At 43.9% G+C, this 22,001-nt stretch overlaps 1 protein-coding gene across 1 annotated transcript in view; it reads right to left on the bottom strand.

The window, feature by feature from the left end:
- LOC124716768 (hexosaminidase D-like) overlaps positions 1 to 22,001 on the bottom strand; it is a 554,827-nt gene that overhangs the window by 267,144 nt on the left and 265,682 nt on the right. The gene's annotated exons all lie outside the window — the stretch shown is intronic.

Raw genomic sequence — 22,001 nt, 5'->3', positions numbered from 1 at the left:
AGGAACAGCAAAGGACCTACAACACTACCTTGGGCAACGCCAGAAATCACTTCTGTTTTACTCGATGACTTCCCGTCAACTACTACCAACTGTGACCTCTCTGACAGGAAATCACAAATCCAGTCACATAACTGAGACGATATTCCATAAGCACGCAATGTCACTACGAGTCGCTTGTGTGGTACAGTGTCAAAAGCATTCCGGAAATCCAGACATACGGAATAGATCTGAAATCCCTTGTCAATAGCACTCAACACTCCATGTGAATAAAGAGCTAGTTGTGTTTCACAGGAACGATGTTTTCTAAATCCATGTTGACTATGTGCCAATAGACCGTTTTCTTCGAGGTGATTCATATTGTTCGAACGCAATGTTTGTTCTAAAATCCTGCTGCATATCGACGTTAACGATATGGGCCTGTAATTTAGTGGATTAGTCATACTACCTTTCTTAAATATTGGTGTGACCTGTGCAACTTTCCAGTCTTAGGGTACAGATCTTTCTTCGAGCGAGCGATTGTATGTGATTGTTAAGTATGGAGCTAATGCATCAGCATACTCCCAAAGGAACCTAATTGGTATACAGTCTGGACCAGAAGACTTGCTTTTATTTAGTGATTTAAGTTGCTTCGCAACTTCTGTTCGCTTCCTAGCCGCATCCAACGGTATAACGAAGACACGAAACCGCTGTTACTCCGATTCTGTCTCGAACGTGTGTCTGCGCCACGCTGAATGATGACACAGAACACAGTAGTTCATCTTTACTTACAGTAAAAGTGGTCTTCGAAGGAGAAAATTTCAACAGGAATTTTCGCGTAACAGGGCAAACAGTCGCTAAGATCAAAAGAAGTTGTCAATAATAAAACCTTGGATCATGTCGAACATTTTAAATATCTAGGATACGTGGTCCAAAATTTAAATAAATGCACTTGCACAAGTGGAACGATTGTAAAACAAAATTGCAGAATAGAGCCACGAAGAAATCCATCAGAATTTTTGCAAAACTATAGTGGTACCAACCGTTATTCTCTGAAGTGAAGTGAAGTGAAGCATGGGAACGACAAGACACCAGGAAAGTACAAGAAGTTTGGTGAATGATCTCAGAACATGAGAGAAACAAGAGTAACAAACAAAATAGCCTTTATTGGTCTTCAAAGTAATCGCAGACAGCAGCAACACACTTCTGACTTCGGTTGTACGGCTGTTGCAGACTGGCAGCAAATGCTTCTTGTCGAATCGCTCCAAGCACCTTGGCCTAAGGATGGGAAAAATCGAACAGTTCAGACCGATAGAGGTATTTTAGTTCTGAATAACCGATATTTTTCGGTACTTGTTTGGTCTGAGTTATAACAAGTTTTCTTCACTTTTTACTAAAAAAGGGGAAAACACCAGTATATCTGTTGGCCACATCATCACTGCTAATTTTTTTGATTTTTAAACGAAACTGTTCTTTTTAAAGGAGTAAAGTTTATTCAAAAAATTTCCACTGCTTTGAAATGGATTGTTATACGAGGTGTGGCTAGAAAAAAACCGGACTGATGCTGGAAAAAACATTTATTTACAATTATTTACAATTTCATGTTATCTCCTTCAATGTACTCTCCTCCTCGGTCTCTACACCGCTCCACACGAATTTTCCACTGTTCATAGCAATGCTGCAGATCATTTTCGGTAAGTCCATACATTACTTCCGTCGCTTTTTCTTTTACTGCTTCAACAGTCTCAAATCTAGTTCCTTTCAAAGCTGACTTGACTTTAGGGAAAAGAAAAAAGTCACAGGGGGCCAAATCAGGTGAGTAGGGTGGATGATCTAAGATGGGAATGTTGTGTTTTGCCAAAAACGTCTTCACTGACAACGCACTGTGAGCTGGGGCGTTGTGTTGGTGAAGGATCTATGACTTTTTTCTCCACAAATCGTTCCGTTTTCTCCGTACTCGCTCACGTAGGGTAGCCAGGACGCTAATGTAGTAATGCTGATTCACTGTTTGTCCCTCTGGTATCCAATCAATGTGCACAATCCCTTTGATGTCAAAAAAAAAAACAATCATCATTGCCTTGAATTTCGATTTTGACATTCGTGCTTTTTTTGTCGTGGAGAACCAGGAGTTTTCCAATGCATCGATTGGCGTTTAGTTTCGGGATCGTAAGTAAAAAACCACGATTCATCGCAAGTAATAACATTTTGTAAGAAGGTGGGATCACTTTCAATGTTTTCCAGGATGTCAGAACAAATCATTCTTCGGCGTTCCTTCTGTTCAATTGTGAGACACTTTGGAACCATTTTTGAACACACTTTGTTCATGTTGAAACTTTCATGAAGAATCTGCCTAACACTTTCCTTGTCAACTCCTGTTAACTCAGACACTGCTCTGATTGTTAAACGGCGATCTTGTCGAACGAGTTTACCGATTTTTTCAATGTTTGCATCAGTTTTTGCTGACAATGGTCTGCCAGTGCGAGTGTCATCACTGGTGTCTTCGCGGCCATCTTTAAATCGTTTAAACCACTCAAACACTTGTGTTCGCGATAAACAATCATCGCCGTACACTTGTTGTAACATTACAAACGTTTCACTTGCAGATTTTCCTAGTTTGAAACAAAATTTGATGTTATCACGCTGTTCTTTCTGTACACTCAACATTTTCCGACGCACAGACAAAACGTCAACTACTTAAAACAGACGCCACGGGCAGACTGAGTGCAGGAGGCAGATGAAACTCGAGCAGTAGGCGGAGTGAGAGTCACGTGACAGGCCACGCGACTTTCAGCCTTATTGCATTCGTTTGTTTGTTTCACCAGTACTAGTCCGGTTTCGTACACTACCGGATGGCGTGTACAGGTACAGCTGCCCATGCAGCTTCAACACGATAACACAGTTCATCAACAGCAGTGACTGGCGTATTCTGAAAAGCCAGTTGCTCGGCCACCATTGACCAGACGTTTTCAATTGGTAAGAGCTCTGGAGAATGCGGTGGTCACGGCAGCAGTCGAACATTTTCTGTATCCAGAAAGGCCCGTACAGGACCTGCAACATGCGGTCGTGCATTATCCTGCTGAAATGTAGGGTTTTGTAGGGATCGAATGAAGGGTAGAGCCATGGGTCGTAACACATCTGAAATGTAACGTCCACTGTTCAAAGTGCCGTCAATGCGAACAAGAGGTGACCGAGACGTGTAACCAATGGCATCCCATATCATCACGCCAGGTGATACGCCAGTATGGCGATGACGAACACACGCTTCCAATGTGCGTTCACTGCGCTGTCGCCAAACACGAGTGCGACCATCATGATGCTGTAAACAGAACCTGGATTCATCCGAAAAAATGACGTTTTGCCATTCGTGCACCCAGGTTCGTCGTTGAGTACACCATCACAGGCGCTCCCGTCTGTGGTGCAGCGTCAAGATTAACCGCAGCCATAGTCTCCGAGCTGATAGTCCACGCTGCTGCAGACGTCGTCGAACTGTTCGTGCAGATGGTTGTTGTCTTGCAAACGTCTCCATCTGATGACCCAGGGATCGAGACGTGGCTGCACGATCCATTACAGCCATGCGGATAAGATGCCTGTCATCTCGACTGCTAGTATTACGAGGCCGTTGGGATCCAGCACGGCGTTCCGTATTACCCTCCTGAACCCACCGATTCCATATTCTGCAAACAGTCACTGGATCTCGACCAACGCGAGCAGCAATGTCGCGATACGATAAACCGCAATCGCGATAGGCTACAATCCGACCGTTATCAAAGTCGGAAACGTGATGGTACGCATTTCTCCTCCTTACACGAAGCATCACAACAACGTTTCATCAGGCAACGCCGGTCAATTGCTGTTCGTGGATGAGAAATCGGTTGGAAACTTTCCTCATGTCAGCACGTTGTTGGTGTCGCCACCGGCGCTAACCTTGTGTGAATGCTCTGAAAAGCTAATCATTTGCGTATCACAGTATCTTCTTCCTGTTGGTTAAATTTCGCGTCTGTAGCACATATTCGTGGTGTAGCAATTATAAGGGCCATTAGCGTAGTAACTGGGAAAAGTCATCAGTGGTAATTAGTGACAACGGTTACAGTTGGAAACTAGCAACAAGCATTTGACACAATAATCGGCACTGTTTTGCAGAGACAATAAGGTACCTGCTGCTGTATGGTTTGGCCCATTTGACGGTACGCTTGCAGTGTGCACGACCTGCTCCCACCAGCTATATGTGGTAGTTTCTCGCTATCACCCTCGGACATCAGTCCTCTTAGAGAATGGTGCCGTCCCCAATTTGGAAATACTTCACGACGTGCGGTCGCAATGAAGTACACTGCTCCATTTGCTACAAAAGAGCAAAGACGGACGGGGGTACAATAAACTCATCATATAAGGAGATACCATCCACAATGCTCTTTGGAGTTAACCCAAATTTTATTAATATACCAATAATTTTATTGGTGTGCTTATAGACTCGGGACAATAACTAAACCCTTAATTTTGTGGTTTTTTCAGGGGTGAAAAATTGATACCATCCAAAAGTGACGATGCAGGGAAGTCGTCTACTTCTGACATTTCCCTCTCGCTGTCACGGCGCCTGCCTCCTTCACCTTCGCAGTCTTTTCTGGAGATTATGAGACATATTTCTGGCACAGCCTCATCCCCATACCTACTACTTCACCTACATTAGAATTTTTCCAAAAAAAATGTTCAAATGTGTGTGAAATCTTATGGAACTTACCTGTTATGGTTATTAGTCCCTAAGCTTACACACTACTTAACCTAAATTATCCTAAGGACAAACACACACACACACACACACACACCCATGCCCGAGTTAGGACTCGAACCTCGGCCAAGACCAGCCGCACAGTCCATGACTGTAGCGCCTTAGAAGAAGTTTTCAATCTTTGTCCGAAGTCCACGTTTTTTACTGCAAGCAATAAAAAGCAAAAATGGGTTATTTCAGAAATTGGTTGATTTGAGCGGTTTTAACACTCAGGTTAAATTGGAGATGAAAAAACTGGTGTAACAAAAAGCTGGTTGTTCCAGCGATAACCGCATTCCGTACGGTGGTCACGCGTCGTTGGATATCTGTATTGAATACCGTCCGTAAGTCAAGGAACATATTGGCATCAACTTAGCAGCCGTTGTCTACTGTCTTCTTCATTTCATGGTCATACGGTGAAAACGACTCAACAACATTGTTGTTTACAAAATCAATTTTGATCATCACATAGTACGACGGGCGTTCAGTAAGTAATGCAACGTACACTGAAGAGCCGCAGGAACTGGTACAACTCCCTAATATCGTGTAGGGCCCTCAGGAGCACGCAGAAGTGCCGCAACACGAGGTGGCATGGACTCGACTAATGTAGTGCTGGAAGGAAGTGACACCATGAATCCTGCAGGGCTGTCCATAAATCCGTAAGAGAACGACGGGGTGGAGATCTCTTCTGAACAGTACGTTGCAAGGTATCCCAGATATGCTCTATAATGTTCACGTCTGCGGAGTTTGGTGACCAGCGTTTAAACTCAGAACACTGTTCCTGGAGCCACTCTGTAGCAATTCTGGACGTGTGGAGCGTCGCATTGTCCTGCTGGAATTGCCCAAGTCCGTCGGAATGTACAGTGGACACCAATGGATGCAGGTGAACAGACAGGATGCTTACGTACGTGTCACCTGTCTGAGTCGTATCTAGACGTATCAGGGGTCCCATGTCACTCCAACTGCACATGTCCCACACCATTACAGAGCCTCCACAGCTTCAGCAGTCCCCTCCAGACATGGAGCGTACATGAATTCATGAGATTGTCTCCACATCCGTACATCCGCTCGATACAATTTGAAACGAGATTAGCCGGCCATTGTGGCCGAGCGGTTCTAGGCGTTTCAGTCCGGAACCGCACTGTTGCTACGGTCGCGGGTTAGAATCCTTCCTCGGGCATGGATGTGTGTGATGTCCTTAGGTTAGTTAGGTCTCTGTAGTTCTAAGTCTAGGGGACTGATGGAGTGAGATGTTAAGTCCCATAGTGCTCAGAGCCATTTGAACCATTTTTGAAACGAGGTTCGTCCGACCAGGCAACATGTTTCCAGTCAATAATAGTTCAATGTCGATTTTGACGGACTCTGGCGAGGGGTAAAGCTTTGTATCGTGCAGTCATCAAGGGCACACGAGTGGGCCTTCGGCTCCGAAAGCCCATATCGATGATATTTCGCACGCTGACATTTGTTGATGGCCCAACACTGTAATCTGCAGCAATTTCCTGGAGGGTTGCCCTTCTGTCACCTTGAATGATTCTCTTCAGTCGCCGTTGGTCCCGTTCTTGCAGAATCTTTTTCCGGCCGCAGCGATGTCGGAGATTTTATGTTTAACCGGATTCCTGATTTTCACGGTGCGAAATGGGTCTGAGCACTATGGGACTTAGCATCTGAGGTCATCAGTTCCCTAGACTTAGAACTACTTAAACCTAACTATCCTAAGGACATCACACACATCCATGCACGAGGCAGGATTCGAACCTGCGACCGTAGCAGCAGCGCGGTTCTGGACTGAAGCGCCTAGAACCTCTCGGCCACAGCTGCCGGTGGAGAAAGAGAAGTTCTTTTGCATTTTTTGTGGCGACTAAGACGTTGTTATCGTTCCTTCAGTTTCCTGGGCGTGCAAGAATAAGCTTTAGAGTTGATCGTTGCACCAGGAGGTCGGAGATGAAACAGAATAACCCCTTTAGAGTCCCACATGAGTGTCGCCGTGACTATACCGGCTGAAGGTGCGGCTTTGAACTTCCTCTTCGGAGAAGAGCCGGTGTGGCGCTACTCAGTACACAGCTGTTTTGTTTCCGGTTCGAAGTGACGAATCAATGTGTCGTTGCCTGTGACGACGTTCGACAAAACATTGTCACCACCAGCCTCGTAACGGGCAAGGAATTCCGCACAAATGGTTCTTCGTTGCTTTTTAAGGTCTTCTCTTACGCGGTAAGAAACCCAGCTGACACACACATCAGAGTACCCCAACTGGTGGATGAGCGTGTCAGTACTGTCAACAGAGAAGACCAGTTGTACAGCGAGGTGTTTGATTGTAATCCGTCGATCATCTGGAATGAGAGTGTCCAACGTTCCAACACTGCAGCAGTGACAGCTGTGTTCGGCCGGGAGGCACACCGGAGATCGGACAGGTTTGCGACAGCTTGTTGCGATGATGACAGTCACATCGCTCAACGACTCGCAGTGCTTTTGTTCGATGCCAGGTCTGTAGACATTCTGCAAGCGCCTATGAATAGCTGCGAAGCTCATGTTTCCCGCGAAAAGAAACACAATGATAGCTCTCTGCTTGGAACGAACCTCCTTTACAGACACCATTTTAAAGGCTACATATTACGTTTTATTTTATACAGAAAATTGTAATTTTGTTAATAATACGGATGTCATGCGCAAAGTAAATCTTCAGTAGCATCTGAGTTATAGCGGGCAATATCTCTGCCAAAGGGGCTGCGCCTTGAAAGACTGTTAGTACACCCTTTGCTTGTGAGTGGAGCCCATGCAGTCTTGGAAAGAGAAAGGAAGAGTCGATTTGTATCTTGCGATGGAGTAAGATGTGTTTGGCTTGTCCTGTGTGCCGGCAATAGTTATATTATTTTTTATGTATATATATTGTGTATATTCAATCACAAAACTTCAAAAGGTACTGTAGTAGCGCATTTGCCCAGACATCAAATGTAGTAATTAATATGGTCAGGGATTTAGAACTGGAGATTTCTATGATAAGGCAACAATGTGTGATTTCCTGATTTTTCTTCAAAGATGGGTAACATACATGTTTATAAAGAAGTAAAGAACATTTGTTCAGGTTTTTCCACTATTAATGTAAAGTGAAGTTTTAGCATTTCAAGTGTTAAAATGTTTTGTTTTAGTGATGTAAAGTTTGCCGGCCGATGTGACCGATAGATTCTAGGCGCTTCAGTCTGGAACCTCGCGACCGCTACGGTCGCAGGTTCGAATCCTGCGTCGGGCATGGATGTGTGTGTTGTCCTTGGGTTAGTCAGATTTAAGTAGTTCTAAGTTCTAGGGGACTGATGACCTCAGATGTTAAGTCCCATAGTGCTCAGAGCCATTTGAACCATTTTTTGGTGTAAAGTTTCGTTAATACAGTTACTTTATTGTTTTGCATCAATCAGCGGTCGTCTCTTTATTTCAAGTTTCACGTATAATTTTGTTTCCCAAGTTTCTCAGTAACAGAACTTCAATGGACCACTATCATTTCAGTAATGGGATTTATTATTTTGTGAACATCTCTGTAGTTTAAAGTATGCATTGCACATCGTGTTGCTAGTAGTTTCAATTTTTATATTTTAGCTATCATAGCAGCAGCTACCTCAGTAGTTTGGAGATAACAACAGCATAGAATTTATTCATGGAGCAAAGAGGTATACGTTTTATAATTAAAGTGTGATCCAATTAAGATTTCAACAGCGACGTACTTTTCAGAAAAGGAAGTTTTGGTAGTTATTATTTTTCATACTTTTCTCGCTGCCAGATCGCTTGTATTATTTCCAACAGGAGAGTTTTCTTAAATTTCTTTCGGAGTGTGCTGATGCATCAGCTCCATGCTTAACAATCATATACAACCGTTCGCTACACGAAACATCCGTACCCAAAGACTGGAAAGTTGCACAGGTCACACCAATATTTAAGAAAGGTAGTAGGAGTAATCCACAAAATTACACGCCCATATTGTTAACGTCGATTTGCACCAGCATTTTAGAACATATATTGTGTTCGAACATTATGAATTACCTCGAAGGAAATGGTCTATTGACTCACAGTCAACATGGGTTTAGAAAACATCGTTCCGGTGAAACACAACTAGCTCTTTATTCACATGAAGTGCTGAGTGAGTGCTATTGACAAGGGATTTCAGATCGATTCCGTATTCCTGGATTTCCGGAAGGTTTTTGACACTGTTCCACCCAAGCGGCTGGTAGTAAAATTGCGAGCTTATGGAATATCGTCTCAATTAGGTGACTGGATTTGCGACTTCCTGTCAGAGAGGTCACACAGTTCGTAGTAACTGACGGGAAGTCATCGAGTAAAACAGAAGTGATTTCTGGCGTTCCGCAAGGCCCTTTGCTGTTCCTTATCTATATAAACGATCTTGGAGACAATCTGAGCAGCCGTCTTCGGTTGTTTGCAGATGACGCTGTAGTTTTTTTTTTTTTTTATTGTGTGAAATCTTATGGCTCTTAACTGCTAAGGTCATCAGTCCCTAAGCTTACACACTACTTAACCTAAATTATCCTAAGGACAAACTCACACACCCATGCCCGAGGGAGGACTCGAACCTCCGCCAGTACCAGCCGCACAGTCCATGACTGCAGCGCCCTGGACCGCTCGGCTAATCCTGCGCGGCACGCTGTAGTTCATCGACTAATAAAGTCATGAAAGATCAAAACAAACTGCAAAACTATTTAGAAAAAAATATTTGAATGGTGTGAAAAGTGGCAGTTGACCCTAAATAACGAAAAGTGTGAGGTCATCCACATGAGTACTAAGAGGAACTCGTTAAACTTCTGTTACAAGATAAATCAGTCTAATCTAAAAGCCGTAAATTCAAATAAATACCGAGGTATTACAATTACGAACAACTTAAATTGGAAGGAACACACAGAAAATGTTGCGGGGAAAGCTAACCACAGGCTTCGTTTTATTGGCAGGGCACTTAGAAAATGTAACAGACCTACTAAGGAGACTGCCTACACTACGCTTGTCCGTCATCTTTTAGAATACTGTTGTGCGGTGTGGGATCCTTACGAGATATGACTGACGGAGTACATGGAACAAGTTCAAAGAAAGGCAGTACGGTTTGTATTATATCGAAATATGGGAGAAAGTGTCACAGAAATGATACCGGATTTGGGCTGGAAATCATTAAAAGAAAGGAGTTTTTCGTTGCGACGGAATCCTCTTACCATATTTCAATCACCAACTTTCTCCTCCGAAAGCGAAAATATTTGGTTGACACCGACCTACATTGGGAGGAACGATTACCAAAATAAAATAAGGGAAATCAGAGCTCGTACGGAAATATATAGGTGTTCATTCTTTTCGCGCGCTATACGAGATTGGAATAATAGAGAATTGTGAAGGTGGTTCGATGAACCCGACGCCAGGCACTTAAGTGTGATTTGCAGAGTATCGATGTACAGGGTTATTACAAATGATTGAAGCGATTTCAAAGCTCTACAATAACTTTATTATTTGAGATATTTTCACAATGCTTTGCACACACATACAAAAACTCAAAAAGTTGTTTTAGGCATTCACAAATGTTCGATATGTGCCCCTTTAGTGATTCGGCAGACATCAAGCCGATAATCAAGTTCCTCCCACCCTCGGCGCAACATGTTCCCATCAATGAGTTCGAAAGCATCGTTGATGCGAGCTCGCAGTTCTGGCACGTTTCTTGGTAGAGGAGGTTTAAACACTGAATCTTTCACATAACCCCACAGAAAGAAATCACATGGGGTTAAGTCGGGAGAGCGTGGAGGCCATGACATGAATTGCTGATCATGATCTCCACCACGACCGATCCATCGGTTTTCCAATCTCCTGTTTAAGAAATGCAGAACATCATGATGGAAGTGCGGTGGAGCACCATCCTGTGGTACGTTTAGCTCCCTGCTTGCTTTATTCTTCGACTTCCGCGGGCTACGCGTGAAACTTCTCCGCACGCGTTCAACCGTTTCTTCGCTCACTGCAGGCCGACCCGTTGATTTCCTCTTACAGAGGCATCCAGAAGCTTTAAACTGCGCATACCATCGCCGAATGGAGTTATCAGTTGGTGGATCTTTGTTGAACTTCGTCCTGAAGTGTCGTTGCACTGTTATGACTGACTGATGTGAGTGCATTTCAAGCACGACATACGCTTTCTCGGCTCCTGTCGCCATTTTGTCTCACTGCGCTCTCGAGCGCTCTTGCGGCAGAAACCTGAAGTGCGGCTTCAGCCGAACAAAACTTTATGAGTTTTTCTACGTATCTGTAGTGTGTCGTGACCATATGTCAATGAATGGAGCTACAGTGAATTTATGAAATCGCTTCAATCATTTGTAATAGCCCTGTAGATGTAGATGTACAGAACAGACTGTACTCTCGTCACGAGTGCTGCAGTGCACAGTTTAAAGTTGCATTTCTGATTAACTTTTGCATTTATGATCACTTTTCAATAATGACGAGATTACTTACGAACTTCAATACAAGCTTAACTGTTTCTCTAATCAATTTCACATTACCACACAGATAAAATACCAGTAAATATAATTATACATTACTGTACAACAAAAACAAATTAGTCACGTATCAGAACGTCATATAACTATAGTGGTTGAAGCGCAAATGTTCCACAATGTCCCACAAGAAATTCCTAATTCTTTTAACAGAAAGTGGCACAGAAAAGAAATGTGTTGCATTACTTAATGAACGCTCTAGTACATTTTCGCTCTCCAGCGATGCCAGAACATTCCTTTCTGAAGAGGCAATACACGAGCTGAGGTCGCAAGCCGCCAGCTGATGCAGCCGCGAACGACTCAGAACTGGTCCAACACTGGGGGCTCTGCAGTGGCCGTTTGGTCGGAGCGCCGCGTCCACCTGGCGGTGACGTCACGCGGCGAGCCCGCGGTCGCCCTGCCTGCTGAAAGGACGCCGCGCGTCTAGACGGCGGCGGCGTCTATTTTTATGGTTCCGGCGTCCACGGCAGGTGGCGTTGTGAAACCGCGCGGGGTCACGCATCTCGCCGCTGCCTCGCGGATCGTCGACCAGCTGACAATGCGGTGATCCTCGCTGCCGTGCTGGTCCGGGACGCCCCTGGCACGCCCTTACCAGCTTACTCACTAGCTGATCAAGGGTCCTAGTCCGGACACTCCATTATATGTATTTTATACGACGGAGGTCACATTTACATCAACATCCAGCCCCGGATCTACGATATTTCCGAACCGGGACAAACACTAGATGGTGACGCCCCCCCCCCCCCCCCCGCCGCCCCCCTCCCCCCCACATTCGATCGTTTAAGGTCGAACGTCAAAAATTAAAAAATATTTTCATTTTGTAGCACACACATTTCTCAGTAATTTGATATATCGAACATTCATGTTCAGGGAAATGTGAGACATGTACCAAAGTGTAGTGTATTTCGCTCTGTGTATATTTTGTAACGAAAGTCATCAAATCTATATTCAGGACAGTGGAAATTATAATGTCCTGTGGTTCCTCTCCTGCTCCCAGTCGGCTCGTCTGACATCCTACCCATGCAAAAAAAGAAAAAGAAAGAAAAACCACTGATAATAAATACTGGATGGATTATTTGTTACCGGAATAATAAGAACTGTTCAAAAATTTTGCACTTTTTATTGCCTATTAGCTAATAACTTTCTCTTCTTCTCGATTTGATTACCGGTACGTCTATTTTGACACTGTCTGCTACATAAAACGAAATAGGCTTCTCTAAGATTGCATCAATTGCAACACACGCCGAGAAAGCGAGAATATTTTGACACACACGGTCATTTATATGTACCTCATTTACAAAAATAACACGACAGAATATAATTCACGAGACGGCCGGTGTGGCCGTGCGGTTCTAGTCGCTACAGTCTGGAGCCGAGCGACCGCTACGGTCGCAGGTTCGAATCCTGTCTCGGGCATGGATGTGTGTGATGTCCTTAGGTTAGTTAGGTTTAATTAGTTCTAAGTTCTAGGCGACTGATGACTTCAGAAGTTAAGTCGCATAGTGCTCAGAGCCCATAATTCACGAAGTACCAATATCAAATGTCTAATAGGCCTACTACAATCGAAAAGTTTTGTTGTTGTTGTTGTGGTCTTCAGTCCTGAGACTGGTTTGATGCAGCTCTCCATGCTACTCTATCCTGTGCAAGCTTCTTCATCTCCCAGTACCTACTGCAACCTACATCCTTCTGAATCTGCTTAGTGTATTCATCTCTTGGTCTCCCTCTACGATTTTTACCCTCCACGCTGCCCTCCAATACTAAATTGGTGATCCCTTGATGCCTCAGATCATGTCCTACCAACCGATCCCTTCTTCTGGTCAAGTTGTGCCACAAACTTCTCTTCTCCCCAATCCTATTCAATACTTCCTCATTAGTTATGTGATCTACCCATCTAATCTTCAGCATTCTTCTGTAGCACCACATTTCGAAAGCTTCTATTCTCTTCTTGTCGAAACTATTTATCGTCCATGTTTCACTTCCATACATGGCTACACTCCATACGAATACTTTCAGAAATGACTTCCTGACACTTACATCAATACTGTATGTTAACAAATTTCCCTTCTTCAGAAACGCTTTCCTTGCCATTGCCAGCCTACATTTTATATCCTCTCTACTTCGACCATCATCAGTTATTTTGCTCCCCAAATAGCAGAACTCCTTTACCACTTTAAGTGCCTCATTTCCTAATCTAATTCCCTCAGCATCACCCGACTTAATTAGACTACATTCCATTATCCTTGTTTTGCTTTTGTTGATGTTCATCTTATATCCTCCTTTCAAGACACTGTCCATTCCATTCAACTGCTCTTCCAAGTCCTTTGCTGTCTCTGACAGAATTACAATGTCATCGGCGAACCTCAAAGTTTTTATTTCTTATCCATGAATTTTAATACCTACTCGGAATTATTCTTTTGTTTCCTTTACTGCTTGCTCAATATACAGATTGAACAACATCGGGGAGAGGCTACAACCCTGTCTTACTCCCTTCCCAACCACTGCTTCCCTTTCATGTCCCTCGACTCTTATAACTGCCATCTGGTTTCTGTACAAATTGTAAATAGCCTTTCGCTCCCTGTATTTTACCACTGCCACCTTTAGAATTTGAAAGAGAGTATTCCAGTCAACATTGTCAAAAGCTTTCTCTAAGTCTACAGATGCTAGAAACGTAGGTTTGCCTTTCCTTAATCTTTCTTCTAAGATAAGTAGTAAGGTCAGTATTGCCTCACGTGTTCCAGTGTTTCTACGGAATCCAAACTGATCTTCCCCGAGGTTGGCTTCTACTAGTTTTTCCATTCGTCTGTAAAGAATTCGTGTTAGTATTTTGCAGCTGTGACTTATTAAGCTGATAGTTCGGTAATTTTCACATCTGTCAACACCTGCTTTCTTTGGGATTGGAATTATTATATTCTTCTTGAAGTCTGAGGCTATTTCGCCTGTTTCATACATCTTGCTCACCAGATGGTAGAGTTTTGTCAGGACTGGCTCTCCCACGGCCGTCGGTAGTTCCAATGGAATACTGTCTACTCCGGGGGCCTTGTTTCGACTCAGGTATTTCAGTGCTCTGTCAAACTCTTCACGCAGTATCATATCTCCCATTTCATCTTCATCTACATCCTCTTCCATTTCCATAATATTGTCGTCAAGTACATCGCCCTTGTATAGACCCTCTATATACTCCTTCCACCTTTCTGCTTTCCCTTCTTTGCTTAGAACTGGGTTTCCATCTGAGCTCTTGATATTCATACAAGTCGTTCTCTTATCTCCAAAGGTCTGTTTAATTTTCCTGTAGGTGGTATCTATCTTACCCCTAGTGAGATAGGCCTCTACATCCTTACATTTGTCCTCTAGCCATCCCTGCTTAGCCATTTTGCACTTTCTGTCGATCTCATTTTTGAGACGTTTGTATTCCTTTTTGCCTGTTTCACTTACTGCATTTTTATATTTTCTCCTTTCATCAATTAAATTCAGTCTTTCTTCTGTTACCCAAGGATTTCTACTAGCCCTCGTCTTTTTACCTACTTGATCCTCTGCTGCCTTCACTACTTCATCCCTCAAAGCTACCCATTCTTCTTCTACTGTATTTATTTCCCCCATTCCTGTCAATTGCTCCCTTATGCCCTCCCTGAATCTCTGTACAACCTCTGGTTCTTTTAGTTTATCCAGGTCCCATCTCCTTAAATTCCCACCTTTTTGCAGTTTCTTCAGTTTTAATCTACAGGTCATAACCAATAGATTGTGATCAGAGTCCACATCTGCCCCTGGAAATGTCTTACAATTTAAAACCTGGTTCCTAAATCTCTGTCTTACCATTATATAATCTATCTGATACCTTTTAGTATCTCCAGGGTTCTTCCATGTATACAACCTTCTTTCATGATTCTTAAACCAAGTGTTAGTTATGATTATGTTGTGCTCTGTGCAAAATTCTACAAGGCGGCTTCCTCTTTCATTTCTGTCCCCCAATCCATATTCACCTACTATGTTTCCTTCTTTTCCTTTTCCTACACTCGAATTCCAGTCACCCATGACTATTAAATTTTCGTCTCCCTTCACAATCTGAATAATTTCTTTTATTTCATCATACATTTCTTCAATTTCTTCGTCATCTGCAGAGCTAGTTGGCATATAAACTTGTACTACTGTAGTAGGTGTGGGCTTCGTACCTATCTTGGCCACAATAATGCTTTCACTATGCTGTTTGTAGTAGCTTACCCGCATTCCTATTTTCCTATTCATTATTAAACCTACTCCTGCATTACCCCTATTTGATTTTGTGTTTATAACCCTGTAGTCACCTGACCAGAAGTCTTGTTCCTCCTGCCACCGAACTTCACTAATTCCCACTATATCTAACTTCAACCTATCCATTTCCCTTTTTAAATTTTCTAACCTACCTGCCCGATTAAGGGATCTGACATTCCACGCTCCGATCCGTAGAACGCCAGTTTTCTTTCTCCTGATAACGACATCCTCTTGAGTAGTCCCCGCCCGGAGATCCCAATGGGGGACTATTTTACCTCCGGAATATTTTACCCATGAGGACGCCATCATCATGTAATCATACAGTTTTATGTTAGGAAATAGTTTTACATTGCACTCATATACTGAAGATTCTCAAGCATGAGATTTGAAAGTACACTACTGGCCATTAAAATTGCTACACCACGAAGATGACGTGCTACAGACGCGAAATTTGCATCTACATCTACATGATTACTCTGCAATTCACATTTAAGTGCTTGGCAGAGGGTACATAAAACCACAATCATTGTATCTCCCTACCATTCCACTCCCGAACAGCGCGCGGGAAAAACTAACACCCAAACCTTTCTGTTCGAGCTCTGATTTCTCTTATTTTATTTAGATGATCATTCCTACCTATGTAGGTTGGGCTCAACAAAATATTTTCACATTCGGAAGAGAAAGTTGGTGACTGAAATTTCGTAAACAGATCTCGCCGCGACGAAAAACGTCTTTGCTTTAATGACTTCCATCCCAACTCGCGTATCATATCTGCCACACTCTCCCCTATTACGTGATAATACAAAACGAGCTGCCCTTTTTTGCACCCCTTCGATGTCCTCCGTCAATCCCACCTGGTAAGAATTCCACACTGCGTAGCAATATTCTGACAGAGGACGAACGAGTGTATTGTAAGCTGTCTCTTTAGTGGACTTGTTGCATCTTCTAAGTATCCTGCCAATGAAAAGCAACCTATGGCTCGCCTTCCCCACAATATTATGTATGTGGTCTTTCCAACTTAAGTTGTTCGTAATATTTACACCCAGGTACTTAGTTGAATTGACAGCCTTGAGAAGTGTACTATTTATCGAGTAATCGAATTCCAACGGATTTCTTTTGGAACTCATGTGGATCACCTCACACTTTTCATTATTTAGAGTCAACTGCCACCTGCCACACCGTACGGCAAACTTTTCTAAATCGCTTTGCAGCTGATACTGGTCTTCGGATGACCTTACTAGACGGTAAATTACAGCATCATCTGCGAACAACTTAAGAGAACTGCTCAGATTGTCACCCAGTTCATTTATATAGATCAGGAACAGCAGAGGTCCCAGGACGCTTCCCTGGGGAACACCTGATATCACTTCAGTTTTACTCGGTGATTTGCCGTCTATTACTACGAACTGCGACCTTCCTGACAAAAAATCACGAATCCAGTCGCACAACTGAGACGATACCCCATAGGCCCGCTACTTGATTAGAAGTCGCTTGTGAGGAACGGTGTCAAAAGCTTTCCGGAAATCTATAAATACGGAGTCAACTTGAGATCCCCTGTCGATAGCGGCCATTACTTCGGCGAATAAAGAGCTAGCTGCGTTGCCCAAGAACGATGTTTTCTGAAACCATGCTGATTACGTATCAATAGATCGTTCCCTTAGAGGTGATTCATAATGTTTGAATACAGTATATGTTCCAAAACCCTACTGCAAACCGACGTCAATGATACAGGTCTGTAGTTCGATGGATTACTCCTACTACCCTTCTTAAACACTGGTGCGACCTGCGGAATTTTCCAATCTGTAGGTACAGATCTATCGGTGAGCGAGCGGTTGTATATGATTGCTAAATAGGGAGCTATAGTATCAGCGTAATCTGAAAGGAACCTAATCGGTATACAATCTGGACCTGAAGACTTGCCCGTATCAAGCGATTTGAGTTGCTTCGCAAACCCTAAGGTATCTACTACTGAGAAACTCATGCTAGCAGCTGTTGGTGTTTCAAATTCTGGAATATTCCATTCGTCTTCCCTGGCGAAGGAATTTCGGAAAACTGCGTTCAATAACTCCGCTTTAGGAAGAAGATGCTGTGATATGCAAATGATTAGCTTTTCAGAGCATTCACACAAGGTTGGCGCCGGTGGCGACACCTAAAACGTGCTGAAATGAGGAAACTTTCCAACCGATTTCTCATACACAAACAGCAGTTGACCGGCGTTGCCTGGTGAAACGTTGTTGTGATGCCTCGTGTAAGGAGGAGAAATGCGTGCCATCACGTTTCCGACTTTGATAAAGGTCGGATTGTAGCCTATCGCGATTGCGGTTTATGGTATCGTGACATTGTTGCTCGCGTTGGTCGAGATCCAATGACTATTAGCAAAATATGGAGTCGGTGGGTTCAGGAGGGTAATACGGAACGCCGTGCTGGATCCCAACGGCCTCGTATCACTAGAAATCGAGATGACAGGCATCTTATCCGCATGGCTGTCACGGATCGTGCAGCCACGTCTCGATCCCTGAGTCAACAGGTGGGGACGTTTGCAAGACAACCATCTGCACGAACAGTTCGACGACGTCTGCAGCAGCATGGACTGTCAGCTCGGAGCCCATGGCTGCGGTTACCCTTGAGACAGGAGCGCCTGCGGTAGTGTACTGAACCACGAACCTGGGTGCATTAATGGCAAAACGTCATGTTTTCGGATGAATCCAAGTTCTGTTTACAGCATTATGATGATCGCACCTGTGTTTGACGACATCACGGTGAACACACATTGGTAGCGTGTATTCGTCATCGCCATACTGGCGTATCACCCGACGTGATGGTATGGGGTAAAATTGGTTACACGTCTCGGTCACCTCTTGTTCGCATTGACTGCACTTTGAACAGTGGACGTTACATTTCATATTGGTTGCGACCCGTGGCTCTACCCATCATTCGATCCCTGTGAAACCCTACTTTTCAGCAGGATAATGCACGACTGCATGTTGTAGGTCCTGTACGGGCCTTTCTGGATACAGAAAATGTTCGACTGCTGCCCTGGCCAGCACATTGTCCAGATCTCTCACCAATTGAAAACGTCTGGTCAATGGTGGCCGAGCAAGTGGCTCATCACAGTACGCCGGTCACTACTCTTGATGAGCTGTGGTATCGTGTTGAAGCTGCATGGGCAGCTGTACCTGTACACGCCATCCAAGCTCTGTTTGACTCAATGCCCAGGCGTATCAAGGCCGTTGTTACGGCCAGAGTTGGTTGCTCAGGGTACTGAGTTCTCAGTATCTATGCACCCAAATTGCGTGAAAAAGTAATCACATGTCAGTTCTAGTATAATGTATTTGCCCAATGAATACCCGTTTATCATCTGCATTTCTTCTTGGTGTAGCAATTTTAATGGCAGTAGTGTAGTAGTAGTACGAAATATTTATATCAGTTTGGAGTCGAGATATTCTTCCATATAATTTATGTGAACTTCCCGTTTCTTATCATTCCTCATTCTAACAAACAATCTTGTCATTATTAATTCTATAACTATTCCTGCCATTATCAAAACTTATTCTTCGGTTGGCATCACTAATCCTGCCAGAATCACCGGTTTAGTTACCCTGCGTTTACTGTCTGGTTACGCGTAATTGCTTGTTCGTATAACGCGTTTTCCGTGCTACTCCGAGAACAGAATTTAAGCGGCTGCTAACCGGGGACTGTACGACTGGCCCTTAGTAGTGTAACGATCTGGCAAAACTTTTCTGTAAAAATTTCGTTGTATTGATTACACGACGGAGAAGATGACATGCAGTCTTTACCTGTTATTACTGTTATTTCCACTCTGGTAGTCTGAGTCTATGGATTTCTCTAATAATTATAACAACGCTGATTAACTACATAAACAAACAGCGATTGGCATTCATGCGATCGGGTTTATTCGTCTCGGCTCACATAGCACCGTCCCCTTTTGTCTCCCGGAAAGTTTTTTATGTCTAGATGCGACGGGGATTCCTCTAACAGAGACATCACGTACACTATACACGCATTCTACATCAGCTTATGATTCGTTCTGAAATAAACTTATAATGTGTTAAAAAATGTTCAAAAACCAACAGGGATGCGTTTCAAAATTATATGAATAATCGATAAACCAACGTGCGTCCCCCCCCCCCCCCCCCCCCGTCCCCTCTTCCCGCCGATCACCGAGATCCGAACCTGTCAACTTCTACGTGATTACTCTGCAATTCAAGCTGAAGTATCTGGCAGAGCTTCACACGACTTCTTTACCGTTCAATTCTCGAACAGTTCGCGGGAAAAACGAACACTTAAATCTTACCGTGCGAGTTCTGTATTTTTCTACTATAATCCCTTCTGCCTGTTTAACTGGGCGTCAACAAAATATTTTAGCATTCCGAGGAGGAAGGTGGAGTTTGAAAATTCGGAAAAGATACTGCCGCAGTGAAAAACATACAAATTCGTGTATCATCTCCATGGTACCATGTGTTGGATTAATATATTCGCTGATTTCTGAAGTCATTTTCTCCAGTGTATAGCCCCCATAGAACCCCCCCACCCCCCCGCCCAGTTGCCACCACCTCTGCATGGTACTCTCTCCCCTATTTCGCCATAATATAAAACGAGCTCCCCTTCTTTCAACTTTCTCGATGACCTCCATGCGGATCCCACGCCGCACATTAATACTCCAGAAGAGGGAGGACCAGTGTAGTGTACACAGTATCTTTAGTAGACCTGCTACGTTTTGTAAGTGTTCTGCCAATAAATCGCAGTCTCAGCTTTGCTTTCCCCACAACATTGTCTATGTGATGGTTCCAGTTTAAGATATTCATAACAGCAATCCCCAAGTTCAAATGGTTCAAATGGCTCCGAGCACTATGGGACTTGACATCTGTGGTCATCAGTCCCCTAGAACTTAGAACTACTTAAACCTAACTAACGTAAGGTCATCACACACATCCAAACCCGAGGCAGGATTCGAATCTGCGACCGTAACGGTCGCGCGGTTCCCCACTGATGCACCTAGAACCGTTCGACCACACGAAAGGTGTCAAAAGCTTCCTGGAAATTTAAAAATATATAATCAATTTGACGTCCCCTGTTGATAGCACTCATTACTTCATGAGAATAATGAGCTAGTTGTGCTTCACAAGAATGATATTTTCTGAATCCGTGTTGGCTGTTTGTCAATAAATCGTTTCCTCCGAGGTAACCAACAATGTTCGAGGAAAGTATACGTTCCAGAATCATACTGCAAATCGACTTTAGTGATATGGGTCTGCAATCCAGCGGATTGCTTCAGTTTTCTTTCTTGGATATTAATGTGACTTTTGCAACCTTCCACTTTTTAAATTGGTCTTTTTGCGAGACGTAGGTTATACAGGGTGGGGCAAAAGAAATTGGCCCGGACGAGTAGATACTACTGGACGTGAATGTATGCATACAACCACACCCCATGACACGCACACCACTTGTATGCCCGCCACGTGATCCACACCTGTTCAGAGCGTAGTTCGGGCTGTGTCGGTGTGAGTGGAGCAGTGCAAAGGGGACGATGGTACTCACTGTGGAGCAGCGGGTGTAACAACAAAGTGACGACAGAGTGGTGCAAACGGAGCGGTCAGTTGTTTGCTGAGGCGTTTAGCAAAGTCCCAGCAAAGAGTTCCATGCAACGCTTAGTCCGAAAACGGCGGCAGACAGGATCTGTTTTGTACAAGTCCGAAAACGTAAGTGTGCAGGCTTTCGTGGCCGTTGTCACTGAAGTTAAAATCTTCTGGGCTATTAGGCCGCGTCATGTTTCTTCTAAAATGATCGACGTTTCGGCCCCTCTGTTAGGATCTACCTCAGGATCTTCTGGTGTCCACTACTGCTAGAACACTGTGTTCTGTGTTCTAGCAGTAGTAGACACCAGAAGATCCTGAGGAAGATCCGAGCAGAGGGGTCGAAACGTCGATCATTTTAGAAGAAACATTACGCGGCCTAATAACCCAGAAGAGTTTAACTTCAAGTCCGAAACCAGAAAATGTGGCTGCAGTTCACCAGAAAATTCTTCCAAGTCCTACCAATTCAATCCGACGCCTGTCACAAGGGCCCGGCATATCACATCGATCGTGCGTACGAATACTCCACTCCTCCTGGACCTGCACATGCATCCCTACCGAGTGTGTGTTCTTCATGCATTAAAACCAGCAGATGCTCCTCGGCGCCTCCAGTATTGTGAGTGGCTGTTGAAAGGTGGCTACACTGAGCCACAGCGCCAGAGATTGCGCCAAAGAGTATTATTCAGCCGCCTCCACTGGCAGTTCTTGTCGAGAAGTCGTGGTGGAGAGTGCTTATCGAGATGTGGTAGTAGTGAGTCGGTGTTGAGATGTTGTAGTAGGGAGTGCTTGTTCCATGTTTTATGCAGTTGTTTGATGGGCTAGACAGCAGATGTTGTTCGAATGGAGATATTGTAATGATCAGAGTGCTTTTCGTCAATATATATGAAGGTAAAAAAATTCCCTTTTCTTTTT

Source organism: Schistocerca piceifrons, chromosome 9, assembly GCF_021461385.2.
Source record: "Schistocerca piceifrons isolate TAMUIC-IGC-003096 chromosome 9, iqSchPice1.1, whole genome shotgun sequence".
NCBI classification, from domain to species: domain Eukaryota; kingdom Metazoa; phylum Arthropoda; class Insecta; order Orthoptera; family Acrididae; genus Schistocerca; species Schistocerca piceifrons.
Note: the sequence above shows the minus strand (reverse complement) of the source record. Positions and strands in the feature narration are given on the sequence as shown.